Source organism: Papio anubis, chromosome 13 (genome assembly GCF_008728515.1).
Source record: "Papio anubis isolate 15944 chromosome 13, Panubis1.0, whole genome shotgun sequence".
In the NCBI taxonomy this organism is placed as follows: domain Eukaryota; kingdom Metazoa; phylum Chordata; class Mammalia; order Primates; family Cercopithecidae; genus Papio; species Papio anubis.
The window spans coordinates 58,067,059-58,085,821 of record NC_044988.1 but is presented as its reverse complement, the minus strand read 5'-3'; positions in this window follow the sequence as shown (position 1 = coordinate 58,085,821).

Here is an 18,763-nt window from a genome sequence, read left to right as displayed (position 1 = left end):
TATTATTCCTGTATATTTCTATTCATTTGTCTTCCTTTTATGGTATTATTGCTATATATATTTCTCTCTAAACATTTTCTCAGTCTGATACAGCTTTTCTCCCACTGACCTCTTTTGTTTGTGTTGCTAGTGGCAAATATTAGTAAAAGTTGCAGCTTGATATGTTATAAGCCTGACAATATATTATGGACATATAATTTTATGTAATTTCTTTTAAAATCAGTTAAAGAAGAATTTTCATTTATATTTTATTTTATAATTACATAATTAACATTACTGTTCCTCTTTATATTTTTGCGTGGAATTGAATTAGCATGTGGGGTCACTTTTCATCTAAACAGCTTCCTTTAATATTACTTATAAGGTGGGTATGCCCCTCCCTCCAAAAAAAAATCACTAGTTTTTGTTTATCTGAAAATGTCTTAGTTTTATCTTCATTTTTTAAATAAAGACTTGCCAGTTGACAATTTTTATTTTATCGGTTGAATAGATTAGTCCTCTGCCTTCTGACTTCCATTGTTTCTGTTGATAAGTTAGCTGTTGTTCTTACTGAGGTTTTCATGACAAGTGATTTATTTCTAGGTGCTTTCAAGAGTTCCTGCTTGTCTTTGACTCTTGGCATATTTACTATGCTGTGTGTCGGTGGATCCATTTGATATTTTTTCCTTTTTGGAGCTCATTAAGCTTTCTGGATACATACAATATCGCTTTTCAATTAAATTTGGAAAGTCATGAGTAGTTATTTCTTAAAATTTTTTTTTTCTGCTTTTTTTCCTACTTTCTCCTAGTACTCCTATTACACATATATTGGTGCATTAATATTGTCAAAGATTTCTCTGAAATTCTATTTTTCTTCATTCCTTTCTCTCTGTTTTTCACATTGCATATCTATAGGTCTATATTCAAGTTTGTTAAATCTGTTTTCTATCAATTAAAATCTACCATAGCATCTCTCCTGTGAATTTCTCATTTTAGTTATTGTGATTTTTAACTACAAAATTTTCATTCATTTTTCCTTCTAATTTATATCTTACTAGTAATATTCTCTATTTTATGTAACATCAACACCATACCTTCCTTTGCTTCTCTCATGCTTTCTTTGAATTCTTTGAAAATATTCATAATAGTTACTTATAAGTATTTTTATTTTATTTTCCTCATAAAATTGTTATTTTACTTATGTATCTGTCAAATCTTACTTGTGTTCTCTTTCAAAAGCAGTGTATATGACCTGTGTTCTTTTTTCCCCAGTGCAGTGCTTGTGTTATACTTTATTTCTTGTCTTGTCTTTTTATTTTGCTGAAAGTGGATATTTTATATTATATATTATAGCAATTGTTACTACTCCCTCTCCCTCCCTCTCCCCTCCCTCTCCCCCTCCCCATTACCCCCCCTCCCCCTCCCTCTCCCATCCCCTCCCCCTCCGTCTCCCATCCCCTCCCCCTCCCTCTTCCTCTCCCTCTCCCCTCTCTTTTCCTCTCCCCCTCCCCTCCCTCTCCCCTCCCCACCCTCTCTGCTCCCCCTCCCCCTCTCCCTCTCCCTCCACATCCCTTCCCTCTCCCCATCCCCTCCTCCTCCTCCTGCTGCTTTTCATTTTTTTTTTTTTTTTTTGGCTCTCTCTTACAAATTGGCCACCCTACAATTTATCCTGAATCTTCATTAGGCATAAAGTGTGGAAATCTCTTAATTGCCGTTCGGCTCAACCTCCACTGTTCTAGGGAGCACCCTTAGGCTTGGACTTCTCCAGGTCCTATTGCAAAGAAATATGAAACTACTTATGTTATGTTTCCATTTCAGAAAATATCTCAGTGCATTGGCTGTGGACCTAGACATGGAAACAAGAACACACTTTTCTTTGAGTGATGCTGTCACTTTTGATGCTAAGAATTAAGGGAGCAGATGGAAAGTAGCCTGGGGTCTTCTTGGTTTGTCTCTCCTGGCAAGAAACCACTAACTTATAAGCCAGGGCAAGGGTACTTGGGAATCACTTATTTTCATGGTGCCATGTATAAAGTCTCCATTTCATAAGTGAAATCTGGGCCAAAGGAAGAAGTCTCATGTCTCAACCACATTTACCCAGAACTTAGCCATGGCAATAAGTAGCAGAGGACAAGTTGAGAAATGCTGATGTATTGTTCCTCCGGGGAGGAAATTCTTTTGACTTGGAGCTGGCAGGAGATGAAACTGTATGTTCTTGGCTGCATTAGCCTGGAGGTTTTGTCTTAGACTGGAGAGGTAAAGGAAGAACACATTCTTGGTTTGAATACTACACATTTTCCCATTTGTTACCTAATTTTCACAAACTTTCTTGAATAATTTTTTAAAATTTGTTATCTTCCCATTAGAATAATCTCCAGAGCTTTGAAATTGTTGTATTTGTTAAAAAAGAAACACACTGTTTTTACCATTTCACTGGGGAGCTGGTCTGAAGGGCTCCTCATGCTATTATACTATGAATTTATCAAGTGTAAAGTTTTAAATTTTCATTTTTGAAACAATCTTAGCATTCAAAAGCTACATGCCTCACTTAAACAATATGAGTCAATTTTTCAAAGAAAATCTTGAAACTACATCTTCTTATTGAAAAAAGTTACAATTTTTGACCCAGGGCTTATTTTTCTGCCTGGAGACACATTTCTCCATTATCTATTTGGCTGTGGTTTCATTTACTTATTGACATTTATATTCCTATTAAGCTCTTTAGTAAGATAAATACTTGTATTAAAAGAAAATGAGAAAGTATGGGAGTGACTCTAATTAAATTTAGTGAGGTTTTTCTTTTTCCAATCACATAAACCACTTGAACTTGTACCATTTTTTGAATGAAATAAGTCACTCCATTTGCCCTCATTTATTCAAGAAATAATTCCATAATGAAAAAAGAGACATTAAAAATCTGATTCATTAGGTCAGGAATAAGTCAAGTCTATTTTCTAAACAGAGGTGTAAGAAGTCTGTATTATAGTCTGGCTGAAATGCCATAATTTTCTTGACCTCGTGATTTAGTAACTACCTATCTGAACAAATAGATTCTATATAACATTGCTTTGCATAATGCTCAGCATAATAGTATGTCAAACATAAGGTGACAAAACTATTCTTAGCCAAAGCCTTGCCATAACTAAATATGTTTCTTTACTATCAAGACCTCCAGAGACAATACTGATATTTAGGCAACAAAAATGAAAGCCTCTACCAAAATTATGCGTATCTCTATTATGTGAATTTTAGGATGAATATAATTAAAAGACTGTACTAAACTACCAAAACTGCAATGAAAGAATATACAGAAAAATAACAAAGACAAGAAAAATTTTCTGCAAACAATATTATCGTTACGTAAACCTGCTAATTTTACCCCAAATTCTTTTTGGTTTCATTCTATGGCAGAATCAGAATTTCTATATAGGAAATGTCCAGACTTGTCTTGTAACTGCATTAAAAAGGAAGTAGATAATTTTTACTTGAATTTTATTTCATGTGTGAGAGGTTTCATAAAGTTGATTTTATAAGCAATTAAAATGAGGTTAAGAAAATATTCATTGTGTATAAAATATTATTGTTTAGTACTTTATTTCTTTAGCATTTTCTTCACTGTTCTGCATACTGCTTTATTTCTAAATTAACCTTAGTATTATTTTTCTAAATTGATTATAATTTTTAATCCTTTCTTATTGTTTTCCCCATGTGACTATCCCTATTTTGTTTCTTGAACATACCCTGTATAGTCTAACATTTACAATTTATCACAGGCCATTTATTTCCATTTATCACATCCTTTCACTCAGTTTGGCTGGTAGAAATATGGTTCCAAGTTTCACCGTAAATGCTCCTTCTAGAAAAAAAATGTATCAATATATTTCATTGTAATTTATTTCTCTCCCATCCTTGTACCCTAACTGGACTTCTAAGATAGCTTCATTGTGCTTTGCAATAAATTGATAGCCATTTACGTAGCTGTAAATGAGCACATATTTAGTAAAATGATTTGTATGTCTGTGTGTTAGTCAATTTCTGCATCACTATAAAGGAATAACTGTGATGCAGTAATTAATAAAGGTTTGATTGGCTTATGGTGCTGCAGGCTGTAACAGCATGGCTTCAACATCTGTTTCTGTTCAGGTCCTCAGAAAGCTTACAGCCATGGCAGAAGGTAAAAGGAGAGCAGACGATGTCACATGGTGAGAGAGGGAGCAAAAGAGAGAAGGGTGAGGTAGCAGACTCTTTTAAACAACCAGGTCTCACATGAACTGAGAACTCAGTTATCACCAAGGGGATGGTGTTAAACCATTCATGAGGAATCTGCTCCAATAATCCAATCACCTCCCACCAGACCCCACTTCTAACACTGGAAACTATATTTTAACATGAGATTTGGACTAGATAAATATCCAAACAATATTATGCTATTCTTGACTCCCCAAATATCTTGCCTTTCTCACATTTCAATATACAACATTGCCTTTGCAATAGTTCCCAAAGATCTTAACTTGTTCCAGAATTAACTCAAAAGTCCCAGGTTTCAAGACCCAAGTCCAAATTCTCATCTGTAGGTAAGTTCCTTCCACTTCTAAGCCTGTGAGATCAAAAACAAGTTATTTACTGCCAAGATATGATAGTACAGGCATTTGGGTATGTATTCCCATTCCAAAAGAGAAAAAGCATGCAAAAGAAAGGGACAATTGCTTCCACATAAGTCTGAAATACCATAGGACAATGATTAAATACTAAAGCTCCAAAACAATTTCCTTTGACTCCATGTCACACATCCAGGGCACATTATTGCAAGAGGTGGGCTTCCAAGGCCTCGAGCAACTTCACCTCTGTGACTTTGCAGGATGTTCTTCCTGTGGTTGCTCTCATGGGTTGTAATGTAGTGCCTGTGACTTTTCCATGCTGATGTTTTAAGTTGCTGAATGTTCTGCCATTCTTGGGTCTGGAGAGTGGCAGCACCCTTCTCACAGCTCCACTAAGCAGTACTCTGGTGGGGCCTCTGTGTTGGAGATCCAACTCTACATTTCCCTTCAGCATCACCTGAGTAGAATTTCTATATGGGGGCTTCACTCCTCTGCAGGCTTCTGTCTGGGCTACCAGGCTTTCCCATACACCATCTGGAATCTAGGTGGGAGCTACCAAGCCGCCTTTACTCTTGCATCCTGTGAACTTGCAGGTTTAACACTACATGGAAACTGTAAAGGCGTTTGGCAGCTTTTGTTTTTCACAGTGGCAGCCTGAGCTGTACCTGGGGTCTGTGAGCCACAACTGCAGCCAGAGTGGTCAGGATGTGGGGAGCAGTGTCCCGAGTCTGTGCATGTCAGTAGTACCCTGTGCCTAGCCCCTAAAACTATTTTTCCTCTTAGGCCCTTGGACAGTGATGGGACGGGCTGCCTTGAATTATCTCCAAGGCCTTTTCCACACTGTTTTAGATATTAGCACTTGATTCCCTTCTAGTCATGCTAATCTCTCTAGTAAGTGTTTTCTTCACAGCCTGCTGGGATTCTTTCTCTGTTACAGGGCCAGGCTGAAAATTTTCCAAAGTTTTATGCTTTGCTTCCATTTTAAATACAATTTCAAACTTTAAGCCATTTATTTTCTCTTGATCATGGGTTAGATGCAACCATACCACTTCTTGAATATTTTGCTGCTTAGAATTTACTTTCATAAGATATTCTAGGTTATCACTCTTAAGTTCAAACTTCCACAGAGCCCTAGAAAATGGACACAATGAAACCAGGCTCTTCACTAGGGCATAACACACTTGTCCTATACTCCAGTTCCCAATAAATTCAATTCTATCTGAGACCCCATCAGCCTGGCCTTCACTATCCATATCTCTATCAGCAATGTAGTCACAGCCATTTAACCAGTAATTAAGAAGTTCCAGGCTTTCATTTATCTTTCTATCCTCTTTTGATCTCTCCAAAATCTTCGGCCTCTACCTGTTACCCAGTTCCAAAACCACATCCACATCTTCATGTGTCTTTATTGTAACACCCCACTGCTGGTACCAACTTTCTGTGTAGTCTATTTTTGCATCACTGTAAGGAAATATCTGAGAAAGAGTAATTTGTAAAGAAATGTTGTAATTGTCTCACAGTTCTGCAGGCTATGCAAACAAGGCTTCAGCATCTGCTTCTGGTGAGGGCCTCTGGAATCATGGTGGAAAGTGAAGGGAAAGCAGGCAGTGCCACATGGGAAGATATGAAACAAGAGAGAAAAGAGGGAGGTCCCAAACTCTTTTGAACAATACGATTTCATGTGAAGTAACTAAATGAGAAATCAAATATTACCAAGGGGAAGGTACTAAAACATTCACAAGGGATCCTTCCACATGATACAATCACCTCCCACCAGGCCCCAGTTCCAAAATTAGAAACCACATTTCAACATGAAATTTGGAAGGGACAAATATCCAAACCATATCAGTTTGTCTTCCTCATTGGGTTTAAGTTTCTTGAGACCAGGGCCTTGGTATCTTCTACGGTATTGTTCAAAGTTTTAAAGTAGTAGACACTGAATAAATGTATGTATTGAATTCCTTTTCATTTGATTTACTTCAAAAAGAGAAGACTACAATGTATGCTCCCTTGAATACATTTGGTTGTACTGATAAATAGGCAGTGACTATGTGATGTTTTGAGGAATATTAAAGTAGACACCTGCATAAGTTTGCTAGGCTGCAATAAAAGAGTACCACAAAATGAGTGTTTTAGAAAACAAACTTATTCTCACAGTTATGGAGGCTAGAAGTCTGAAATCAAGATGTTAGCAGGATTGGTTTCTTCTAGTTATGAGAGAAGGATCTATTTCAGATCCTTTCTCCTTGGCTTATAGATGGCTGTCTTTTCCCTGTGTCTTCAAATTATCTTCCATTTTCTCATTTGTCTATAAAATGTCCTCTTCTTATAAGGATACAGTCATATTGGGCTAGGGAACACCCTAATTACCTCATATTAACTTAATAATCTTTGTAAAGACCCTACCTCCAAATACAATCACATTCTCAGGTACCAGGAATTAGGACTTCAACATATGAATGGCAGAGGTGTAAAATTCAGACTATAATAGCACCAGTCCAAAAATTCCGTTATGTGCACATTTATGAATGTAAATTTCTTAATAAACATTTTATGTTAGAATTCGAAATATGGTAAAAACCACTGGAAAACTTAATACATTGACACACACACACACACACATATATCTATATACACACACACACACACCAATTTGTGACAATATATTGGCATATATATACACATACATATATACATATATACACATATATCTACCTACTATATACATACATATATACATGTATATACACACACATATATATAAATAAAAACAATGTGTGACTAGTTAGAGATGCTACTGGATAGGATTTGATAATTTGTACAGGAAAAGGGACAAATTAGAAGAATAATAAAAAACACAAGCATTCTAAATCCTTTGAAGAAATGGAAAAGGGTGCCATGCAATATGCAAAATTGAGGATAAAGACATAGAAATGGGATGTTAGAGCACTAAATATAACTTAATGGCAAAAATTCCCTAAATTACATGCTGATTACATATTCTAATTGTAATACAGCAAAAAGAAAATAGTTCAAAGCTATCTGCGACATTTTTAAATATCTAAACAGCAAATACTGTGATAGTCTCTCTCCTTGAAAATGCTCCATGCCAAATAATATCACTATTATTAATGTGATATAGCCTGTTTTCTCTTGAGAGATAACTTCAATTATGGCCAATCTCTAACAACATTCTTGGAAAATGTAAGACTCTGGCTACCTAATCTTAAGTATGTATAATTCCACCTGGATTACAAAATTTCTGACATTGCATTGGAGCAAACAGCATCCTTTGTTTAGAAACAGATTACCCTGTTGATACATTTTTCTATGCCAGTCTTATTTCTGCTTCCTCCCTCCTAAGGCTCATCTTTAGCGCTAATTTGTTGCTCATTAGCACCTCTGTCAAAGGGTAAATACAGGAAATAAAAGAAGATGAAACAGTCCAATTCAGTCCTCCTCAGGGACCCATAAAAAATTTAATGAGAGAAGATGTTGAATTTTATAGGATGGATAAAAGTAAATGTTTATTTTTCAAAAATAATTTCTTTTAAAATTATAACAAGTAACTTATTTTTATAAATAAGATTGGATAAAAAACATTTATGAAAAATATGTTAACCCCCACTATGATACAAAAGCAATAGTATTAATTACAGTTTCTGAAGATATATAAAGTAGTAGTAGTAATATTACTTCTAAATGTAAAAGAGAATTAAAAATAGATTAATGTACATTTCTTAACGTATTGCAAATGGTATAAAGCTATTTTTTGCCTGTTATGTGTTTATGTCATTTACAGTTGCTATTTTCAACATTTTAAGAAGTCTTGGCCATGTCAAGGCCCAAAGAAGTATCCTCCCACAAATTAGGTCCACCATTACTAACGTGTGTTTGCTACAGATTTTTCTCTGGATAATCCCATTATTCTGCAGCTGATTACAATATACTGAATTTCTATGACATCCAGTAGTAATTTTCAAAACTAGGATTCTCTGAAAATATTATTGGCATTATCTGTTTCTCTGATGATGGTAAAGTAACTTACAAAACATATTCACGGAGACTTCTAAGTGAATTTAACAGAAATCAAATTGTGTTGTGAAGTTCTTTTTTTTTTTTTTTTAATACTTTAAGTTCTAGGGTACATGTGCACAATGTGCAGGTTTGTTACATATGTATACCTGTGCCATGTTGGTGTGCTGCGCCCATTAACTTGTCATTTATATTAGGTATATATCCTAATGCTATCCCTCCCCCTGCCTCCCCACAATAGGACCCGGTGTATGATGTTCCCCTTCCTGTGTCCAGGTGATCTCATTGTTCAATTCTCATCTATGAGTGAGAACATGCAGTATTTGGTTTTCCGTTCTTGTGATAGTTTGCTGAGAATGATGGTTTCCAGCTGCATCCATGTCCCTACAAAGGACACAAACTCATCCTTTTTTATGGCTGCATAGTATTCCATGGTGTATATGTGCCACATATTCTTAATCCAGTCTGTCACCGATGGACATTTGGGTTGATTCTAAGTCTTTGCTATTGTGAATAGTGCCACAATAAACATACGTGTGCATATGTCTTTATAGCAGCATGACTTATAATCCTTTGGGTATATCCCCAGTAGTGGGATGACTGGGTCAAACGGTATTTCTAGTTCTAGATCCTGGAGGAATCGCCACACTGTTTTCCACAATGGTTGAACTAGTTTACAGTCCCACCAACAGTGTAAAAGTGTTCCTATTTCTCCACATCCTCTCCAGCACCTGTTGTTTCCTGACTTTTTAATGATTGCCATTCTAACTGGTGTGAGATGGTATCTCATTGTGGTTTTGATTTGCATTTCTCTGATGGCGAGTGATGATGAGCATTTTTTCATGTGTCTGCTGGCTGTATGAATGTTTTCTTTTGAGAAGTGTCTGTTCATATCCTTTGCCCACTTTTTTATGGGGTTGTTTTTTTCTTGTAAATTTGTTTGAGTTCTTTATGGGTTCTGGATATTAGCCCTTTGTCAGATGAGTAGATTGCAAAAATGTTCTCCCATTCTGTAGTTTGCCTGTTCACTCTGATGGTAGTTTCTTTTGCTGTGCAGAAGCTCTTTAGTTTAATTAGATCCCATTTGTCAATTTTGGCTTTTGTTGCCATTGCTTTTGGTGTTTTAGACATGAAGTCCTTGCCCATGTCTATGTCCTGAATGGTATTACCTAGAAGTTCTTTTAAAATAAAGAGTAAAGTTTAACACAAACTTTGGGGTTGAATTAAAGTGCTACTCAGTATATTTTGACAAGTATTTTGAAAGCTAAAGCATATTACATTTTTGAAAAAGCTATAAATTGATAAAGGCTACTTCAAGATATAACTTTTTGATACTATTGGGATGATGATACAGCTTTTAATGGTTTTCACTGTACTTGCAACTATGGGCAATGCTCTCTTCTGCTATCATCTACTGGTAAGAGGAATTAAGTTTGAATTAAAATAGTAATTGTGAACAGTTTTATAATGCTATGATGTTCCAAGAATTGTTTGAAGGATCTTAAATGTATAAACTCATTAATCTTCCCAACAAAGAAGGTGTTACTATTTTAAATATAAGAAAACGGAAGCAGAGAGAGCTAAATAACTTGCCTGATATTACTGTGAGAAACATAATGCTCCAAGGAATTTTCACTGTGACTTTTACAAGACCATATTTCCAATATTCTCTCTTTATAATAATGATGATGAAAGACAGAAAAAACAAAATTTGCCATCTCAACAATTTTTAAGTACAGCGCAGTAGTGTTGAGTACATTTGTGTTGTTTTGCAACCAATCACCAGAACTCCTTTCATCTTGCAAAACTAAAACTCTAATCCCATTAAACAACAGTTCTCCTTGTTTTCCTTTCTACCAGCCCCTATCAATTACCATTCTACTTTTGTCCCCATGAATTTGACAATTTGTCATATCTTTCTATAAGTCTTTTTGTGACTAAATTCATTGAATATAATATTCTCAAGGTTCAACCATGTTGTAGCAAGTGTTAGAATTGAATTCATTTTTAAGGCTAATACTCCATTGTATGTCTATACCACATTTTATTTATCCTTTTACTTATAAATGGACACTTAGGTGGCTTCCACCTTTTGGCTATTATGAATAATGCTATGGGCATTAACAGGGATGTACAAATATCTCTTCATTACTCTTCTTTCAGTTCTTTAGGGTATATACCCAGAAGTAGAATTGCTGGATCATATGGCAAATCTACTTTTAATTTTTTGAAGAACTATCATACTGTTTTCCACAGATGCTGTACCATTTTACATTTCTACCAATTGTCTAATTTCTCACATTGTCACTAAAATATTTTATCTCTTTTTTATAGTGGCCATGTTAATGGGTGTGAGGTGGTATCTCACTGTGGGTTCAACGTACATTTCCCTAATGATTAGTAATGTCAGGCATCTTCTTACATGCTTCGTGCACATTTATCTTTTTTGGAATTAGAGTGTATGGCTTTTGTTGTTGCTGTGCTGTAGTTCTTTATATATTCTACATATTAACTTTGTATTGGGTATATGGTTTGCAAATATTTTCTTTCATTCCATAGTTTGCCTTTTTACCCTGTTGACTAAACCCTTTGATGCAGTTTTTAATTTTTACATAGCCCAATTTATTTATTTTGTTGTTGTTGCCTTTGTCTCTCCACCAATGCATGCACATTATTTCAGTCACTAACTCTTCTGATTCCCTGTGATCAAATCTAAACTTTGCAAGCAATGGCTATTATATCATTAAAATTTTTTTTTCCTGAGAACTGTCCTTGACCAACTATTTCTAAAATGAGCTAAACTCTGATGACCATGTCCTGTTAAATCCTATTAAAAAATGTCCACACTTCTCCAAGATGGAAGGCTCACTTAGACTTATAAATTGTGTGAGCATGGATTTGCACCCCAAGAGTCTGATTCCAGAATCAGTTCTCTTAACTACTGCATTCACTGTGGCCCCATTTATAACCAGCATTGAAAAGAAAATTACTGCTGGATTACCTGCAAAACCTAATGTTTAAAACTACTTTGTAAAAAGGATAAAATCCTTTAGTTTCAATTTACAACAAATAGGAAATTAAAATAGAACTGTTTCCTTTAAATAATTATACATATTATTCTAATACTATAACAAAATAATTTAAATTTTTTTTGACAATTGCATGAAACTACATGAAAAAATATAGAAGTGTGAGATGATTTGAAGGTGGTTCATGTCTCACTATTTAACAACCATGTGTTTAATTTCCCTTTGTGAATAATGTTACAAATCATTCAGCATTCAGATATAGTGGTAAACAAAAGCATAATACATATAGTTTGACTGTGTGAATAGTTTGACTAGCAATGAATTTCTTGTCTATTGCTTATTGTAGAAAACATGCGTTAAAGTGTTAAAATATAATTATATTTTAATTCAACAATCACTAAGCACTCAGTATTATGTAAAGTGGTAACATTAACACAGAGATTGTGTTTCTTAATGTCAATGTGTATATACGGTATTTTAAAATGTACTTTTTAGGAATTAAAATAAAAATTAAATAATGCTAAATTAGATTCACTGAAAAGTTCCCTAAATAAAACATTCCCAAGCTGAATGCATTGGAATTAACTACAATATTTGTATTTCATTTTAACCTTATGAAAAGCATACATATATATAATTTTGCATGGTAAGAGATGATAACTAAAAGCCTTTTCAGAAGAAATATTGTTATTTCTATATTGAAGGTTGATGGCACACAAGAAAAGACTGAGCTGGCATTGCACAGAATTTTATCCATACAGTTCACAGCATGAATTACTTTCCTCCAAACCTGTCGAAGAGAACTGTAAATCTATATAAAGCTCAACTTAACAACTTGAACATAAGCAAGTTCCCCAGAAATTGTTCTCCTCAAATTCATAAAACTCTCACCTTTTTGCTTGTATATTTTAATCAAAAAGGAATAATTAAAAATCACTTTAAACAACTAGGTTGCACCTTAGAATTTTGTAATACTTCATTAAGGAAAGCCGTGTGGGTGTGACCTGCCATAAAAATAATTAAATCAGAATTTAAACCTGTTTCTGTGGCTACTCTCTCTATGGGTTCCATCTTTGAGATCTAGCATGCAGTTCTTCATCTAGAAGAGAAGAACCCTTTGCCTTGGCAATTGGAGTCTCTTTTAATTATTAATACTGATTTCTAAAAGTTTCAGACTTTTTTGAAATATAAGAAATTTATATTTATATTTTTGAAAATTTTATATGTACCTCTTTAGTTAAAATTTAGATTCATAAATTAGTGGCAGATGACTTTATGAAATTCTCACCAGGAATCAGGTTCCAGCCCCAGCCCTTCTCTCCATATCCATAAAACAATTAGTCTCTGAACCCTAGGCTCCCAAATCTTTAAATATACATAACAACAAATTTCCCATTTTCTTCTTATATAGCTATAGATCATTGAAAATATAACATTTGCCCATCACTGTACACATAATATAATAGCTACTTTAATTCTGAGAATAAAACATCTGACACTATAGATATTATTCCATTTTACAAATGTGTCAAAGAGACCACCCAAGATAGCATGGTTATTCTATATAAGAGCCTATGTTTGGAAACAGATATTTCCAGTTCCAAATTATCTTCCCGCCACATTATGCTGTTTCCTTGTTTTTCCGAGGGTCACCTGAGCCAAAATCTTTGTCCGCACTTTGTTAAGCCATAGTTACAGTTCTCAGTAATCCGGATGTCCAACACACTTACTTTTCTACTCCTATCTAAAAGTAGACTAGGGGTAACCTGTTAAAGCATTGGAGTAGAGATTTTAAAATATTCCACTGAAAAATGTTCTAATCCTGTGTTAGCTTTTGATGGCTGCTGTAATCAATTACTCCAAAATTGATGGCTTAAAACATACATTTATTTCCTTACATTTCTAGAGGTCAAAATTTCAAAATCAATGTCACTGGGTAAAAATCAAATCAAGGTATCAGCATGGCCTTACTTTTTCTGGAGGTTCAGAGGGCAAAATGCTTTTTGTTGTGTTTTCACCTTTTAAAACAGCATTCCTTCTGTGTGTGCATGTGTACGAGAAAGGGTCTCACTTTATTGCCCAGTTTGGTCTCAAATTCTCTGTCTCAGGGATCCTCAGACTCTCAGATCTGCCTCCTTGGTAGCTAGGGTTGCAGACACAGGCCACCACACCCAGCCCTTAAATTTATTTACCCAAAAACCCTTCTTCCACATTCAGAGCCAGCAGTGTGGTATTTTGCTTCAGCGATCACATTGCCCTCTTTTTCTGTACTTGTCGTCCTCTGCCTGAGTCTTGTAAGGTCCTTTGTGATTACATTGGGCATTTGGATAATTTAGAATAACTTCTTCATTCTAAGATCCTTAACTTAATGAAAATATGTCCCATGTTCATGGATTGGAAGAATCAATATTATTAAATTGTCCATACTACCCAAAGAAATCTACAGATTTACCTCATTTGCTTCTTTAAAAATTACATTCAAAATAAAATGAATGTGTTGGACTAAAATCAATAGTTAAATAAAATCAATCCAGAGGGGCTGTTGTATCTCTCAATGCTATTACTGGGTTTTCGAGAGTTCATCTTCAAAGTTTTTAACTGACTTATTACACTAATCTTGAAAGACATCAAATGATTTCAAAGAGTTGAAGACATTGGGAAAGAAGATTGTTTTATTGTCTACTTGTTGTGGAGGTCCTACAACCGGAATTAAATTTTATCTATACTAATGGTCACAGAAAAGTGCTCTTCAAATATGTCACAGTTCTAATAAAGAAGATATATTCACATTGAAATTAACTGTGATGCCAGATTTTTTTACTGTTTAGAGTATTTATGTTCATTCTCCCAAAGCCTTATGTGGTAGTTACTATTACAATTTCCATTCCATTAAGATGAAAACAAGATATTTGTAAGTAAGTTTCTTATCTTGATTACTGTCAAGTGATATGTTAGAGGTAAAGATTAATTTTGAACTCAGAATTTTTTTTTTTTTTTTTTTTTGAGACAGAGTCTCCCTCTGTCACCCAGCCTGGATTGCAGTGGGCAATCTCGGCTCACCGCAACCTACAGCCCCCGGGTCAAATGATTCTCCTGCCTCAGCTTCCTGAATAGCTGGGATAACAGGCGCCCACCATCACGCCAGGCTAACTTTTGTATTTTTAGTAGAGACTGTGTTTCACCATGTTGGCCAGGCTGGTCTCAAACTCCTGACCTCAAGTGATCCACCCACCTTGGCCTCCCAAAGTGCTGGTATTACAGGCATGAGCCACAGTGCCTGGCCTGAACTCAGGATATTAATGCTTAGCTTAATATGTCACTTCCATGCAATATTTCCTAAAATTATTTAAATTTCTTTTCTGGGCAAGGGATTCATTTCCTTTTCTTTTGGCCAGGGCCATAGTCTTCACCTGTGTATTGATAAGACAACCTATATAGTCAAAATGCTGTTTTGATTCACAGCCACTTAGTGATAAAAATGTTATTCCCTAAGAATTTCTTTTAGCCCCTTGAATAAATACAAATTGCTCACTCTGGATGTGACATCATTAGGTATCGTTGAAATTCAACTTACATGAAAATTCAAAATCCTTCTAACTAGGAAATCCCTCTAATATTATGGTTGAAGCACATACCATGGTGCTGAGATATGGCACCATGGCAGGAATGTCATAACTGTACTGTTGATTCCATTTATAAATTTCATAAAATTAAACTCTGACCATGAGCTTTGTAAAGGAATCTTTAATAGTCTTCATAATCTCCATAAATATTCTGAACTTACAGAGAAAAATAGGCTTAATGAATAATCTTTAGGGAATTTCTGTGGCCCCAGAGATCAGTATGTAAAGAATTATTTCCTTTTCACACAGAATATTGTACAAAATAGACCATATATTAAGCCATAAAACTAGTACACACAAATTTAACAAGACTGAAAGCATGGGATACATGTTTTCCAACCATGATGGAGTTAAATTGGAAATCACCAATGGAAGGAAATCTGGGAAATGGATAAATATTAAAATTAAATATTTTAAACTTTATATTAATATTTTAACATTTAGAAATTTAAACATGCCTAAATATCCACAGGTCAAAGAAAAAGTTATTTCAAAAATTACAAAAAAATGTTTTAGGTCTCTGAGGAATCACCACACTGTCTTCCACAATAGCTGAACTAATTTACACTCCCACCAACAGTGTAAAAGTTTTTTCCTCCACAGCCTCACCAGCAACTGCTATTTTTTGATTTTTTAATAATAGTAATTCTGACAGGTGTGAGTTGGTATCCCACAGTGGTTTTGATTTCCATTTCTCTAATGATGAGATGTTGCGCTTTTTTTCAAAGATTATTGGCCACAAGTATCTCTTCTTTTGAGAAGTGTCTCTTCATGTTTTTTGCCCACTTTTTACTTTTTTTTTTCTCTTGTAAATTTAAGTTCCTTACAGATGCTGGATAAATGCAGAACTACCATTTGACCCAGCAATCCCCTTACTGAGTATATGCCCAAAGGAATATAAGTCATTCTATTATAAAAACACACGCACGTGTATGTTCATTGCAGCACTATTCATAATATCAAAGACAGTCAACTCAAATGCTCATCAATGATAGACTGGATAAAGAAAATGTGGTACATATACACCATGGAATATCATGTAGCCATAAAAAAAGAATGAGATCATGTCCTTTGTACGGACATAGATGGAGCTGGAGGCCATCATATTCAGCAAATTAACACAGGAACAGTAAATCAAATGCCCCATGTTCTCACTTCCACATGGGAGCCAAATGATGAAAACACATAGAGCTTAGAGAACAATACACACTGGGATCTATTCGAGGGTGGAAGGTGTAAGGAGGGAGGGAAGCAGGAAAAATAACTAATGGATACTAGATGTAATACCTGGATGATATAATATTTACAACAAATCCCCATGACACATGTTTACCTATATAACAAAACTGCACATCCTGTGCATGTACCACTGAACTTAAAAGTTTAAAAAAACAAAAATAAAAAGTTTCTATGATATCAGAAACATAACATACCAAAATTTATGGGATGCCACTAAATTGGTTCTCAGAGAAAATTTATAAATTTAAATGCCTATATTTGAAAAGAAGAAAAATCTCAGATAGTTTAAGAATTCACTTTTAAAATGTAGAAAAATAAGAGCAAACAAGCTAAGGCAAACAGAATGAAGGGAATAATAAATATTAGAATGGAATTTAATTTGATAGAAAACAGTAGCAAAAATTAGTGAGCCCACTCAGTGCTAATGATTATAAGTAGCATTTTATATGCATTACAATAAAAAAGCAAAATATTCTGTCAAAAAATCAGTAACTTAGATGAGATGGTCAAATTCCTAATAAGCCATATATTACTAAAACTGACCCAAGAAGAAATATAACATCTGAGTAAATCTATAGTAAATAACTTGAATTTGTAATTAAAAATTTTCCCATGAAGTAAAGCCCAGATCCAGATGGTTTCAACTGTAAATTTTATTAAATATTTAAAGAAGAAAAATATTAATACTCCATAAAATGTAAAAGGAAATTATATTTTCCAACTCATTCTATGAGACTAGTAGTATATACCCTGTACCAAAGCTAGATGAAAACATCATAAGAAAAGCAAACTACAGATCAACACCCCTCGTGAATATAAACGCAAAATCATCAACGAAATTTGGTTTATATTTGCAAACCAAATTCAGCAATACATTAAAAGGACTACTTACTAATAACAAATACAGGTGGAATTTATTCCAGGGGTGCAAGGTTTAACATCCCAAAGTTAATGTAATGAATCATATAAATCACCAATTATACAACTATAAATATAAATTATGCAAACACCTTAATAGATAACATATTTAACAAAATCCAACACCCATAATGATCTTTTTTTTCTGAGAAAAAGGCTCATTGTGTTGAACAGGCTGGTCTTCAACTCCTGGGCTCAAGCAATCCTCCCACATCAAATCTTCGCATTTCAACCTCCTGAGTGGCTGGAATTATAGGTATGCACCTCTGCACGCCTGTACCCTGTTTGTGATCAAACTTCTTAACAAACATGGAACAGAAAGAACTTTTCTAAATCTGAATGGGAGCATCTATGAAAAATCTATAGTGAGTATTATACATAATGATAAAAGATTGAATATTTCCCCACTAAGATCAGAAAAAAGGCAAGAATGTCCACTATCATCTGTTCTATTCAACATAGTACTAAAGGTTCTAGCCAGAGCAATCAGGCAAGAAAAAAGGCACTCACATTGTAAAACATTTTTATATTCACAGACAACATAATACTATATATAGAAAAGAGTAAATAATACATGCACACAAAGAAAATATTAGAATAAATAAAACAGCAAGATGACAAGACACAAGATCAATGTGCTTCTCTTTATGACCAATGGCAATTCAAAACTGAAATCAAGAACACAATCAAAACATCACCAAAAAGAATAAACATACTTAGGACTAAATTTAACAAAAAGTATAAGACTTGGACTGTGATAATAACACTTGATGAGGTAAATTCGATAAATTCTAAATAAATGAAAACAAATTTTACATTAATAGGTTGAGAGACTCAATTTGATTAAGATGATAGTTTTTCCTAAATCAATCTACTAATTCAGGGCAACCTTATCGAAATTTCAGTAAATTCCAGGGTGTTTTGTATTTTGTTTTTTTTATAGTTACTGACAGGCAGATTCAAAAATGTGTATGGAAGTACAAAGCATATCAATTTGCCAAAACAATTTTTTAAAGTATGAACAATGTACAAATACTTTTACTTTCTAACTTCAATACATACCATAAAGCTACTTATCAGAACAGTGTAATACTAGCATAAGGGTAGTATGTAAATAACAGACAAATACGAAAAGTATAAAACTAAGTTTTATTTGTGTACTCGATTAATTATTGGCAAATTTGCCAGGACAATTTATTATGGGAAACACAGTGTGTTCAGCAGATGGTGCAGAGGACATTCAATATACACACGCAGAAAGATTAGACTCTCACTTTACGCCACACACACACAACTTAAAATAGATCTTAGCCTGAAATGTAATTGCTAAACAATAGAGCAT